The following is a 15402-nucleotide window of genomic DNA, read 5'->3' on the forward strand; positions in this document are numbered from 1 at the left end:
AATGGTGGATATTAGAAATCTATCAAATGTCAACTTTGATCTGCAAATGCAACATATTTGAAAAGCTAAAGAAACGTACCGACATGACTCGTAGCAAACTGCATCTCTATCTCGTACTCCGAAAGCTCGAATGGGCAGTCAGCACTCAGCAGTGCATTGTTTCTGCAAATAAATCGAACTGGTGAGATTTCGGCACAATAATATATATATATATATATGAGAAGATCGATACGCGATGCTTAAACATGGGAATCATGTGCTTAATTACGTCAAGATATGGAGAAGTAGATTCATCGAAAGAAATCTGTTAGAAAAGCCTCGCGCAGACTTCTGTGAGCTAAAGGGAAGGATAAAGTACGTTCCGGTGATGATACGTCGATGTCTTTGGTGATCACCTCGCTCGGCGGTGTAGCCCATGACCCCTACAATTACCAAAAAAAAAAAGTAACGACATTTACTTTGTAATTATCACTAATTAACAATAAAATTTATAAGAAAAAAATATTTATCCCTAAATTAGTAATAAATATTTATCGTCAAATTTAATGACGACCAACGAGGATTCATCGTCAAATTTAAAGATCTTCATCAAAAATCAGTGGGATTGCTAATTTGGATTCGAAAATGAATTTTATCATCAAATTGGTAGCGAATCCAGAATTTGTCGTCAATTTAGTGATGAACTTGACGACAAATTTTATTTTTGTCATAAAAAATTCCTAACTTGACCCTTCGACCCCGATTCCCAATCCCCCAAAACCCCCGATCCCCTTAACTTGGTGACGGCGAGGGTTGTGATGGCAACGAATGCTCGATTGGAAATGTGCGGTTGTAAACTTTCTCCTCTCTCCTTTGCCCTTTCCTCTCCTCCCTTCTCATTTCCCCTTTCTTCGCCGGCCGTATCTAGTCGCGATGAGGTTTGACGATTGCTAGTCATGGTCACTAGGTGTGGCGACTGCCAACCATGACCTTGAGCCATGGATCAGGCTGACTGTGAGGAGGCTAGCCACCACGCCCTTGAGGCTGGCTGCAAGGAGGCCGGTCGGCGGTTCAAGCTGGCATCCCACCGACCACTGAGATCGGAAGTTATCTATAATGAAATTTAAGATTCAATTAGACAAGAACATCGAAATATTTTTTTTAACTCATAAAATTTAATGTGATTATCTTGAATAGAAATGATCATAACCATCTCATTCTTTTTCTTACTTGGATGGCGCGGTAGTAGCATAGATGGGCATCGGGGTGGTGGGGGTAATGAGGAGGGTCAATTGTTGAATTTCCAACTTGTTCACTAATGCTCACAATCTATCTCGATGATAAGGAAAAATGAGGATGAAAAAAAATGATGTTTGATCCTGTCCGAATCGCCGAACCAAAGGACGCTGAGCACGTGGCACGATCCTAGTCGATGGAGTGGATCTCCGGCTGGTCGAACGAAGCTCCGGCAATCCTGCACAAAAGTCGAGCTGGGAAGGGATTCCCGGCGGCGACCCTCCGACGCTCAAGTCAGGTAAGTGGTGGAAAAAGTGGCTGCCAAGCTTGTGTGTTATGTGTACCTTTTGAGAAGTAAGAGGCTCTTTATATAGGGCGGGGAAGGAACTAATGCACGTCCACCGAGGTGCATACGTGTCAGCAACCCATACCTTGGTATGCACTTGTCAGAGAGCTTACCTGACACCATACTGCTACAGTCCGAGCATGCCTTCGATGGGACAACAGGACACCCCGTTGTCAGATTAGGAGTATGGCGTAGCCATACGACTTGACGGCTATCAGAAGATGTTCCCGTCTTTTACCGCCCGGCCGGGACGTCCGTCCGGCCGGCCGGGCGAAGAACGTCGTCCGGACGGCCTTAATTCCCGTCCCGGCCGGCCGGGCGGCACGTCCTTCCGCTCGGTCATTATGTACTGTTTCATTTGAGCGTCGGAACCCTAGTCCCTACCAGGGTGCCTTTTACTACCAGATGTCCCTTTCTTCTAAGTCCGATCGGCTCGTCCTTCTCCGGCGGGCCACTGGGCCCTTTGACCTCCCCGTGGCGTTGACCCCTCGTTATGGGGTTCCGGATTCTTACCACCGGATCACTTGCCTTCCCCTCGAGTCTAGTCGAAGGAGGCGAAGTCCGACTGACTGGACTGCCGATCTGACTGAGCAATGCTCATTGCATTAGGCTGCTCGGCCAGGCACAAGGATGCTTATCCGTTCGGCAGTATCTATCCGTCCGACGATATCTTGTCCGTGCCTTGTGTTTTCTTGGAATCCACGTCCGATGTTCTCCCATACTACCCATCACGTGCTCTGCGCACGGTAAGAGGAGCTCATTAAATGCGGCTAGTAACCGGCTGACACGTGGCGATCGTGCGTTTGTCAGCGTATGGCGGTTGCGTCACTTCCGGTGGGACAGCCGCCGTTTGAAATGGAAGGCTAGATGACAACCTCGATATCAATGACCTGGATCGGACGGTGGAGATTGTTCCCGGGCGGCGATATAAAGTCCTCGACTCCGTCTCCGCCGCATTTCGTCCTCCTCATTTCCAGACACCTGTTGCTCCTCCTTTCGCCGGCGACCTTGTGCTCAGGCTTTCCGGCGACCATACGGCTTCTTCCGACCATCTCCCTCGCTTGTAAGACCCTTTTTCTCGCTCCTAACGCTTTCTTCTTTCTGCTAATCGTCTCCTTCAATCGATTTCCCTCCATTCCTTGCTTGAACTTTCCCTTTCGGTCCCGTATCCTTATTTGTCGACCATGACTAGCACCTCGCAGCCGACCGACGGTGCTCCGGGTCTTTGGTACTCGAACATGGAAAGCCGGTTCGACGAGGAGGACGCCTTGCGCCTCACTCGAGCCTATGACCTGCCGATCGACCACCAAATAGTGTTAGCCACACCGGCCGATCGGCCTCACAATCCGCCGCCCGACACTGTTGTTTTCTTCCGAGACCAATTTCTGGCCGGACTGCGTTTTCCACCCCACAAGTTTTTCTTAGAAGTTTGCAATTATTTCCGCATTCCGCTCGGCCAGGTAGTTCCCAACTCTATTAGGTTGCTGAGCGGAGTGATAATTTTATTCAAACTGAACGGCATCCCCTTAGAACCAAAAACTTTCCACTACTTTTTTTATCCCAAGCAAGCCGAGTGGGGCACCTTTGTTTTCCAATCTAGGATAGGCTTCGTCCTTTTTGATAATATGCCGAGCTCCAACAAACATTGGAAGGAGCATTTTTTCTATATACGTTTTCCCGAACGGCCAACTTTTCGCACCAAGTGGCAGACGGCGATGCCATCGCAACCGGAGCTCGGCAAATTTAGAGGTGACGCGGCCTACCTTCATGCAGCCGACCGGCTAGTTGGCCAGCGCTATCATATTGACAAGCTACTCCTCCCGGGAGTAATGCACATATTCGGCTTGTCCTCTACCACAGCCGATCTGCCCTGCAGCATGAGTAAGTTTCCTTATCTTCCCATTTGTTTTGTTCTAACTGATTTATTTTTTGCTCCTGCAGCTGAAGTCATGTGGCGCGCCAAAGCTACCGAGAAGCTCAAACTGAAGGCCGCTCAGATTGAGGCGGTGACGAGCAAGGAGGTCGCCGAACGGGGCCTTGCTCCGGCTAATCCGGCCGGCGAAGAAGGTGAGGGGACACCAACTGTCCCCGAAGCCTCGGACGCCCCAGCCCCTCATGATGAGGCCGCCGGCGACATAGAACCTCCCACTGAAGCTGAGGTGGAGGGACGTTCAGCCGATGATGTGCCGCTGCGCACTCGGAAACGCCGACGACCAGAATCCGCTCCTGCCTCTACACTTGATGAGCCCCAACCCGAGCGGGGCGCGGGTGCACCGGTGCTGTCCGGGACGGTTTCCCTCGAGAGTACCCCGACCCCTCAGGGTTCTCCGAGGGCCAGCTCTGAGGTGAGCTTCCTTCCTCATCCACCGGTAAGGCCGGTACTTCTCAGAGCGAGCCGAGCGGCTCGAACTTAATAAAGACCGTTCTGCGCCTCCCCTAAGAGGCGTACATGGCTGCTGCTGATCGGCCAGTGGTCCCCGAGTAGCAGATTACCCTGACGGGCCCTCTCGCACAAGCTTGGATAGATGCTCGGTGTCGAATAGCCAAGATGACTCCCGGGCAGCTCGGTGACAGAGCGAGCCGAGCGGCTCGAACTTAATAAAGACCGTTCTGCGCCTCCCCTAAGAGGCGTACATGGCTGCTGCTGATCGGCCAGTGGTCCCCGAGTAGCAGATTACCCTGACGGGCCCTCTCGCACAAGCTTGGATAGATGCTCGGTGTCGAATAGCCAAGATGACTCCCGGGCAGCTCGGTGACAGCAACCTCCAACAGGCCACCGGGGTATGTTCTTCTTTTCTTTGTTTGCATATTCGAATTAAGTTTTTTAACCTGCGCACATTTGCTGGCAGAACTGGGTGGAGCAGATCGCTATTAGCGATCGATTGGCCGAACTGGAAGACGAGCTGAAAAAACAAAAGGCTGCGGGGGATAATGGGCAGTCGACGGCCGCTCTGGAGAAGTCCCAAAAACTGCTGGATGTCGAGCGGAAAAGGGCGTCCGATCTGGCGAGCAAGGTCGTTCGGCTTGAGGCGATGCTCAAACAACGGGATAAGGAGATCAAAACGGCGACCACTCGGAAGCAACAGGCCATCAATGATATGGATCGCATGAAGGTGGAGATCAGGGGGCTGGAGCAACGCATCAAAGATTTGGACGCCCTGCTGACCACAGAGAAGGAGAGCCGCTCGGCTGATCTCCAGAGATTTGATGGGGACTTGAAGGAGCTTCAAGCTGCCAGTGATGCCGCCCACGCCGCGCTCAAGGAATACCAAGAGGGGGAGTCGGCCCGCTCGGATGAAGTGAGGAAAGCGTTCCTCCGCTCGGAAGACTTCGGAGAGAAGTTTAACGACAAGATATCCCTCACTTTCGAGGAGGCGATCAAGGCGGCGGTGGGCTATCTGAAGACCAAAGGCCACCTGCCTGCCGAGCTGACCATCCCCCCCGAGGATCTAGCGAGCGTAATGGACACCATCCCCGACGCTCTTTTTGATTTTGATGTGTGAGGAGCGTTTTTGTAAACTTTTTTTTTTTTTTTTGAATTCCCGTCGTTCGGCCCTGCTTATCTCTATAATGACTTTTTTGGCTTGCATAATAGATAATCTTCTGTTCCTTTCGCTTTTTATTTTGGCAAGAAATTTTTCCTTCGTCACAACTAAGTGTTCTTTAAAACTCTTCCGCTCGGCACCACGCTATGCCAGACAAGCGAATTGTCTTTAATGTCTTTCATCATGCGACTAAGCAGCCGCTCAGCGTGCGAACGTCGCTTGTTAATTTGTTTGCCCTTTTAATTCCGGTTAACCATCTTTGGCTTTGCGCCTCACCTCAAAGGGGTTTTCGCTGGATTTTTGCATGCGAGCCGCTCAGACGTTTATAGACGCCTGCTCGTCTCTCGATCTTTAACGTCGGAGCTCGACGGCGCGGATATTTATAGCCGGTCGGCGTGGCTCTCGATCTTTAGCGACGGAGCTCGTGGGCCTTCCGCTCGGACGTTTATAGACGCCGGCTCGTCTCTCGATCTTTAACGTCGGAGCTCGACGGCGCAGATATTTATAGCCGGTCGGCGCGGCTCTCGATCTTTAGCGACGGAGCTCGTCGGCCTTCGCCGGGCGTTTATAGACGGCTCGTCTCGATCTTTAACGGAGCTCGGCGGCGCGGATATTTATAGCCGGCGCGGCTCGATCTTTAGCGGCGAGCTCGTCGGCCTTCCGCCGGGCGTTTATAGGCGTCGGCTCGTCTCTCGATCTTTAACGTCGACTCGACGCGGATATTTATAGCCGGTCGACGCGGCTCGATCTTTAGCGACGGAGCTCGTCGGCCTTCCAAGCGTTTATAGACGCCGGCCGTCTCGATCTTTAACGTCGGACTCGGCGCGGATATTTATAGCCGGTCGCGGCTCGATCTTTAACGCGGAGCTCGGCGCGGATATTTATAGCGCGGCTCTCGATCTTTAGCGACGAGCTCGTCGGCGCGGATATTTATAGCCGGTCGGCTCGTGGATCTCGACGGAGCGGATATTTATAGCCGGTCGGCGCGGCTCTCGATCTTTAGCGAGGGAGCTCGTGGGCCTTCCGCTCGGACGTTTATAGACGCCGGCTCGTCTCTCGATCTTTAACGTCGGAGCTCGACGGCGCGGATATTTATAGTCGGTCGGCGTGGCTCTCGATCTTTAACGTCGGAGCTCGACGGCGCGGATATTTATAGCCGGTCGGCGCGGCTCTCGATCTTTAGCGACGGAGCTCGTCGGCCTTTTAAGGCTAACTCCTTACCATGCCGAGCGGACTGGGCCTTCGTATCATATCCCGTGCTTGAACAATATTTATGCCCGGCCGAACAGCACGGGTTATTTGCTTACAAGTCTTTAAACATATAAACCTCCCGGCCGATCGGCTCAGGGGCCTTCACTTAGTAAGTCATTCGGCGAAGAATGCTCAATGTGTTTTCATCTTTTTGCTTCCTGCATTACAAGTATATAGACGACTAGCATATACACAAAAATGGATTACATTCGTGCACCTTTCATCCAGCTCGATAAGGCTGGAGATGATTTGCACTCCACGGTCGATCCAGCTGCCGTCCATCTTCATCGCGGAGCTTTTCAATAACTTTGAAGGGCCCTGCCCACGGTGCCTCCAGTTTGCTGACGTCGTCGACCGACTTCACCCGACCTGGAATGATCTGGGGATTACTCGACGGTTGTAGTTACCGCTTCATCCGCTATGCCATCAACCGAAGACGCCTTAGCTCGCTCCTCTCGACCAAATCCAGCTCCATGTCCCTCCGTTCGGCGTAGCTCTAGATCCGGACGGACTCAACGCCGACTTCCACCGGAATGACCGCCTCGCCGCCATACACCAAATGGAACGCTTCCTTTAGCGTTGTTCGGATGGCCCACAAGACGCTTCATCCGCCAACTTCCTCCCAAATGGTCGAGCCGAGCACGCAAACGAAGGATTTCCCGATTGGCCACTTCGGCTTGACCGTTGCTTCGAGGATACGGTGAAGTGTTGTTCGATGCCGTAGCTTTTGCACCAATCCTCTAGCACCTTGCCGCCCATTGTCGGAAACCAATCGGCGAGGGATGCCAAATCGACAGATGATGTGTTGCCGGATGAATTTTTAACCATCTGTTCATAGCGGCTCGGCCTCCACCCACTTGGAAAAATAGTCGACCACCACTAGTAAAAATTTCCTCTGCCCGGTCGCCATCGAAAATGGACCGACAATATCCATTCCCCATTGATCGAACGGGCATGAAACGGTTGATGCCTTCATTTCTTCGGCCGGTCAATGGGAGAAGTTATGATATTTCTGGCACGGTCCGAGCGGCGTCTGCTTGTAAAGTTGGCCAAAAGTACCCGGCCAAGAGGATCTTCTTGGCCAACGAGCGGCCGCCCGGATGCCCCCCGCATGATCCTTGATGTACTTCCTGGAGGATGTAGGCCGAGTCCTCCGAGCTCACGCATTTCAGCAACGGGCGAGAGAAAGCTTTCTTGTAAAGCTGATCGCCGATGAGTGTGAACCGACCGGCCCTCCTTCTTAGCAGCCGAGCTTCATACTCACTGGATGGTGTGGCGCCCGAGCGGAGGAACTCTATGATGAGTGTTCGCCAGTCGCTTGGAAATGTAAGGCCTTCCATCCGTTCGACGTGCGCTACTAACAGTACTTTTTCAATTGATTGTTGAATGGCGACCGGCGTTATTGAGCTCGCGAGCTTGGCTAACTCATCAGCTGCTTGATTTTCTGCTCTGGGTATCTTCTGTACAATAACTTCTCTAAAATCAGCCTTGAGTTTCTCGAAGGCTTCAGCGTAGAGCTTGAGCCGAGCGCTATTGATTTCGAAGGTACCACCCGACCGGCTCCCACATGCTGAGCTGCCTGCAAGCCAGCTATGAGGGCCTCGTACTCTGCTTCATTGTTGGTAGCTTTATAATCCAACCGGACGGATAAGTGCATCTTCTCTTCTTGAGGGGAGAGTAACAATATCCCAATCCCGCTTCCGAGCTGTGTGGACGACCCATCCACATATATTCTCCACATAGCTTCTGGCTCCGGCTTTTGCAGTTCAGTCACAAAATTGGCCAAGGATTGAGCTTTGATCGCCGAGCGGGGCTGGTATTGGATGTCAAATTCACTTAACTCCGTCGTCCATTTGATGAGCCGTCCGGATGTCTCTGGATTTAGTAGCACACGTCCGAGCGGGCTATTGGTTTTGACAACGATTGTGTGCGCCAGGAAGTATGGACGAAGGCGCCGAGCGGCGAGAACCAGAGCGAAAGCTAGCTTTTCGAGCCCGGTGTAGCGAGATTCAGCATCTTTTAAAATGTGACTAAGGAAATACACAGGCTCTTCTCCGCTCGACCTCACTAAGGCTGAGCCGATTGCATGCTCGGTTGAAGATAAGTACATATGAAGTGGCTCACCCGCAGTCGGCTTGGCTAATACCGGTAGGGAGTTCAGGTATGCCTTCAAATCTTTGAACGCCCGGTCGCATTCTTCGTCCCAGTGAAATTTTGTAGCTTTGCGTAAGATCTTGAAAAAAGGAAGGCTCTCGGTTTTGGAGATGAACCTAGACAGAGCGGTTATCCGACCTGCACCTCCCTTGTATTTCTTGGAGGGCATATCTTGTAGAGCTTTCACCTTACTAGGATTTGCTTCGATTCCCGTTCGGTCACTATGTACCCAAGAAAACCCCTTTTCCCGAACAGGCACTTCGAGGATTTAGCTTGACTCCATATTTCAGCGTTCGGAAGGTTTCCTCCATGTCTTTGAAAAGATCGCTCGGACGGATTTGATGAGAATGTCGTCCCACATAAACTTCTAGGTTCCGCCCGATCGCTCTCTGAATACTTTATTCATTAAGCGTGATATGTGGCTCCTGCAATCCGAACGGCATCACATTGTAACAATAAGTGCCGTGAAGCTGACTTTTCTTGATCTTCACGGGTGAGCGCACTTGGTGATAGCCACGGTAGGCGTCGAGCATCTGATTAATTCATGACTAGTCAGAGTCCACCAGCTGATCTATCCGGGGCAAAGGATAAAAATCTTTCAGGCAGGCTTTGTTAAGATCCCGAAAATCTATGCACACTCTCCATTTGTTGCCCGGCTTGGAGACTAATACCACGTTTGCCAGCCAGCTCGGGAACTGCACCTCACGTATATGACCGGCTTCCAGAAGCTTTTCCACCTCCGCCCGGATGATGGCATCTCTTTTTCTTTGCTTTACCGACCGAGCATCCGGTCGGACATGTAACTCGTGCTGCGCGATGCTCAGCGAAATTCCGGGCAGCTCATGTGTCGACCAGACGAAGACATCATGATTTCTTCTGAGGCATTGGATCAGCTCCTCTTTCTGTTCCTCCTCCAGATCGGACGCAATAAAGGTTGTGGCCTCCAACCGGGTGGGGTGAATTTGCACTTCCTCTTTTTCTTTATAAATTAAAGTGGGTGGCTTTTCGGTGATGGCGTTTACCTCGATCCGGGGCGTTTTCCGAGCGGAATTGGCTTCTGCTCGGACCATCTCACTGTAACATCGCCGAGCTGCTAGCTGATCTCCTCGTACTTCTCCTACTTGGTCCTCCACGGGGAACTTGATCTTGATGAAAGTTGAGACGGAATTGAGTCTGGGTCGTCCCAGTAATGGCATTGTGGGACGAGGGAGAGTCAACCACCACGAGTTTATTGTTCTTGTCCTCTGGCTCTTCTCCCGAGGTAGCCACCGAATCTGGCCGACCTACCAACTCAAGTGAACCCGTAGAGCGGAGTCGTCATAGGTAGCGCTCGGCTCGATCAATTTGCTGATCGAACGCCCTCTTGAATATGATGTTGACCGAGCTCCTCAACAAATACACGGTGAATAGTGTAATTGGCTATTACCGCTTTGATGAGCAGAGCATCGTCGTGGGGTACTTCAACTCCTTCCAGGTCCCCGGGCCCGAAACTAATTTCGGGTCCTTCCGCTCGTTCTAGGCTACAGCCGACTACATGAATTTGGAGCTGCCGGACGCTTGCCTTTCTAGCTCGATTGGAGTCTCCTCCCGAGCGGACGGTCGGGACCGTTCTCTGGACGCTTGGCGATTCTCCTTCCTTGGAGAATGATGCCGATCGGGAGTCTGTCGTTGTCGTCTATCAGCTCGCGTCCGATCGGCTTCATTGGCTCTTTGTCGCCTGTCGACTGAGGGAGATCGTCGTCCGGCGTTTCGAGGCACAGGATGAGCCACGAAGGGAAGACTTCGACAATCCCTTGTGTTGTGGGTATCGTCCGGTGGAAGGAGCAGAACATCGGGGTCCATCTCTTCTTTATCTTGGGTCGAGCGGCAGCTACCTCTTGCACATGGGACCTAACGTGGGGGGATCGGATTGTTTCAGCCCTGGGTCCTCTGGGCGGCTGATGAGCAGCAGGTTGTTTCCGCTCGGAAGGAGGAGGTCGCTCGGCTGGAGTTTCTTTTTTCTGAGCTGCTTGTGCTTCTTCCACATTGATGTATTCATTCGCCCGGTGTAGCATGTGATCATAGTCTCGGGGCGGCTTTCGGATGAGCGATCGGAAGAAATCTCCATCCACTAGGCCTTGTGTGAAGGCATTCATCATAGTTTCCGATGTGGCCGTTGGAATGTCCATCGCCACTTGGTTAAATCGCTGGATGTAAGCTCGGAGCGATTCACGGGCTTCCAGCTTGATGGCGAACAGGCTAACGCTTGTTTTCTGGTAGCGTCTACTGCTGGCGAAGTGGTGGAGGAAGGCCGTTCGGAACTCCTTGAAGCTTGTGATGGATCCGTCCGGCAGCCTTCGACCGATCCCGAGAGAGTGGTAAGAAAACTCGCACTTTACTCCATCTGTATTGATGGAGGGTTGCGATCAAACTTACCATGATCATCGGGTCGGTTGTCCCATTATACTCGCCGATCTTCGGAGGTACGTAATGCTTGGGCAGAGGGTCTCGTAGAATAGCCTCTGAAAATTGGCGATTGATCCGCTCGGGCGATGCTTCCGCTCGGGGGGCTTTCCCCTTCCTATCATCTCGTCTAGGCATTTCATCCGAAGAAGACCCCCTGTCTCTGTGAGTTGGTACGACTTCAGGGGTGCGGAACAGAGCCCGATGAAATGCGACGGTGCTCGGCCACCGATGCTGATGTTGCTTGCTGCTCCGGCCGCTCGGATGCGGCTTGATTTTGCTCCACAAGCTTGGCGGCCCTTATCTCGATCAGAGCGTCGAGTTCCTCGGTTGAAAGTGTCACCGCGTGTTGTCGTCCAGCCTCGTCCATTGTTTCCGACGGACGGCGCCAAATTGATCCTGTCCAAATCGCCGAACCAAAGGACGTTGTGCACGTGGCGCGATCCTAGTCGATGGAGTGGATCTCCGGCTGGTCGAACGAAGCTCCGGCGATCCTGCACAAAAGTCGAGCCGGGAAGGGATTCCCGGCGGCGACCCTCCGACGCTCAAGTCAGGTAAGTGGTGGAAAAAGTGGCTGCCAAGCTTGTATTATATGTACCTTTTGAGAAGTAAGAGGCTCTTTATATAGGGCGGGGAAGGAACTAATGCACGTCCACCGAGGTGCATACGTGTCGGCAACCCATACCTTGGTATGCACTTGTCAGAGAGCTTACCTGACCCCATACTGCTATAGTCCGAGCATGCCTTCGATGGGACAACATGACACCCCGTTGTCAGATTAGGAGTATGGTACCCACCGCCCGGTCGGGACGTCCGTCCGGCCGGCCGGGCGAAGAACGTCGTCCGGACGGCCTTAATTCCCGTCTCGGCCGGCCGGGCGGCACGTCCTTCCGCTCGGTCATTATGTACTGTTTCATTTGAGCGTCGGAACCCTAGTCCCTACCAGGGTGCCTTTTACTACCAGATGTCCCTTTCTTCTAAGTCCGATCGGCTCGTCCTTCTCCGGCGGGCCACTGGGCCCTTTGACCTCCCCGTGGCGTTGACCCCTCGTTATGGGGTTCCGGATTCTTACCACCGGATCAATGTCGTTTCCTTCTTGCGACTTCCATAACTACTCAAGGTTGCTATTGCTCATATCAAAGTGTGGTGTCGTCCATTTGATTTTGCCAAGTCTGAAGTTACATGCTACGATTGCAACAAGAAGGGACACTACAAGCCTAAATGTTCAAAATAGAAGCAAGGAAGAAGGAGGACATTAAAGGGTCCGAGTCATCAGATGAGTCAGATGAATAAGGACACGAATAAGCAAGCTACCTTCCCCTACCGGTAGAAGCGTACGTTGCCGAAACCGAGTCCGAGTCTGAGACAAAATCGGAAGCTGAGTCCGAGCGAAGCGACGAATCCGTATTCGTTTCCGAAGGGTGAAACAAAATTGTGAGTTCTCTCTTTACCTATACTCAGATAGATTATTTACAAAATATGATTGCATGTTTATTAAGAAAATTGGCCAAATCCAATCTCTGGGTTAAGTCACTCCAAAAAGAGGTAACATCCCTTACGGAAGTAACTAACTCGAGTTCTTTGATTGAGCAAGTTTAGGAAGAGAATTTCTTAGGATGGTTCACTTTGGATTTCAAGAATCTTGATCTGATTCTTGGAAAATAAAGAGTCGTATACAATCGATCCAGACTTGATATAAAGCTAAACATAAATCTATATCTTATTTGTCTCTTGTAAATTGATCAAATAGAAACTTAGTCCAAACCCTAGTCTAACTTGATTAATCAAGTTGGACTTAGTCAACATTGGATCCCCAAGGATTAAATTCATTACCTTGATAGACCTTATCGAGGCTATGATCCAGGAAAAGCCAATAGAAAGACCATATTCATTAGATAAACTTGTTTGATGTATGTTTTTACTGCTTTCTATTATTCATGCTTAGATTAGGATAGATAAGGACTTAGGGTTGATTCACACTTGACCAGTTAGACCTAGAATTTTTAGAAAGGAAATTAAATATTTAATTTCTCTAAAAGGCTTTATCTAGAAGTGGTGGATGATCTCATACCTAAAAAGGCATAGTACCTCGCCATAGTTTGGAAGCTAATTATTGAAATGAATATTTAATTAACTAACTGTTAAACCTTAATCTAACTCAAATGTAAATTAATCCTTAGATTTTAATCTGAAATGAAGATTAAATTAACCATCTCACAAAACTATTAAGGTTCCCTGATTGAAAATCTAAACAAGGGTGAGATGAACCTAAGTTTAAAATAAAAAATAGTTAACCAAATTCAAATTAATTAAGATCAATTCAATTAACATTAATTCAAATTAATTAATCTAAGTTATTTTAATTAATTAATTTTAAATCCTAATTAATTTCAAAATCCTTAATCAATTGTAGATTATTAACTTTCAAATTAAAATTTGATCAAGACCAAAATTGAATCTGATCAAACTTAAATCAGATCTGATAAGCTTAAAATCAATATTTAAATTCAAATTTCAAAGTTAATTATTTGCAAATGATTTAATTTTCAAAATCTTAATCATAATTAAGTTTCAAATCATAATTTTAAAATAATTAATTAATTTTCAAATCATAATTATTTTAAAATAGTATTCAAAAAGTTTCAAAATTTAAAATTTAATTATTCAAACATAAATATTTTAAAATTAAAACTTAATTATTTTTAAAATATAAAATACTATTTCAAACTTCAACATTTTGAAATTCAAAATCTTCAAATTCAAACTTAATTATTCTGAAACTCAAATTTAAAATACTTTTGACTTCGACATTTTGAAATCTTCAAATTCAAACTTAATTATTCTGAAACTCAAATTTAAAATACTTTTATCTTCAACATTTTGAAATCTTCAAATTCAAACTTAATAATTTTTAAAATTAACTTAAATTCATCTCACATAAACTCATAAGATTCACATGTCTGATAACTTAGAAAGGGTGATATGGAAAAATAGGAAAATAGATAATTATTTTTATCTTACTTATTTTCATGCTTGGACTCTAGTGTTGGTGCAACCTTAGGTCAAGGTTGACCTGGTTGACCAGACTCGAGTTGACTTGACTCGAGTTGTGTTTTGATGTTTGACGAGTTATGTTTGACAATGGTTGTATCTTGATGTTTGACAAGGATACAAGCTTGGGAGATTGTGGGTGCAACCCGTGGTCAAGGTTGACCTGGTTAACCCGAGGTGAGTTGACCTCACTCGGAAAAGTTCAAGCAGGGAGCTTGGCATGGGAAAAGTCCAAGCAGGGAGCTTGGCATGGGAAAAGTCCAAGCAGGGAGTTTGGCATGGTGAAAAGTCCAAGCAGGGAGCTTGGCACGGGAAAAGTCCAAGTATGGAAGCTTGGCACATGGAAAGTCGGAGAGGGCTTGGTAGCTCGTTCTCCGGACTGTGGTCAGAGAGGGCTCGGGAGCTCGTTCTCTGGACCGGATGGAAGTCGGAGAGGGCTCGGTAGCTCGTTCTCCGGACTGTGTCCGAGAGGGCTCGGGAGCTCGTTCTGGACCGGATGGAAGTCGGAGGGCTCGGTGCTCGTTCTCGACCGTGGGTCGAGAGAGGGTGGGAGCTCGTTCTCTGACCGGATGCGGAAAAGTCCCGGTGAGTGAAGCCGGGCGCTGAAAACCCTAGTGAGTGAAGCTAGGTGAAAGTCACGGTGAGTGAAGCAGGCGGTTGTAAAAGTCCCGGTGAGTGAGCGGGCAGGAAAAATCGGATGGATCTAGGGTGATCGGACATCCGGTATTGGAAAGACCAAGGGGTCAGGGATTGACCGACACTTGTTGGGAGTCTTAGCAGGTCAAAGAGTGACCGGATGCTAGCATGATGTACCAACAGGTCAAGGTGACCGGATGTTGGTTTGGAAGGTTTGAGACTTGGTTTGGGCAAAACCAAGCTCTTGATCGATCGATGGATCGATCCAAAGATCTGGGTATCCGGATCGGTCGGTGACCGATCGATGTAAAACGATGGCTCTTGAGTGTTATCGATCGGTCTGGACCAATCAGAACAACGATCGAAGGTAAGAAGTTCGGGAGAAAGCATGTTGATCGGTCCCGGACCGATCGGGGTCATGCCGGACCGATCGAGAGATGTTCGATCGGTCCAATTTCTAGCCGTTGGCTCACAACGCTAGTCTTCCTTCTCTTCGCAGTGGATGCGGTATAAAGAGGGTGAGGGCTTCGGTGCACTCTCCAAAGCTTTTGCTTCTTCTTGATTTTCTTCTTGCTTCGCAAGTGCGTTCTAGAGCTTTGTTAAGCTCGCTCAGAGCTTCGCGTGAGCTTCCTCAACTTCTTCGACTGGTTTCAGCTGCTGCTGTGATTCTGTGAAGTTGGTGCTTCATCTACAGATTTCAGTCGACGAAGAGAAGGCAAGTAAGTGAAGGTTTTACAGTTGTATTGTATTTTGCTTCTTGCT

Source organism: Zingiber officinale, chromosome 3B, assembly GCF_018446385.1.
Source record: "Zingiber officinale cultivar Zhangliang chromosome 3B, Zo_v1.1, whole genome shotgun sequence".
NCBI classification, from domain to species: domain Eukaryota; kingdom Viridiplantae; phylum Streptophyta; class Magnoliopsida; order Zingiberales; family Zingiberaceae; genus Zingiber; species Zingiber officinale.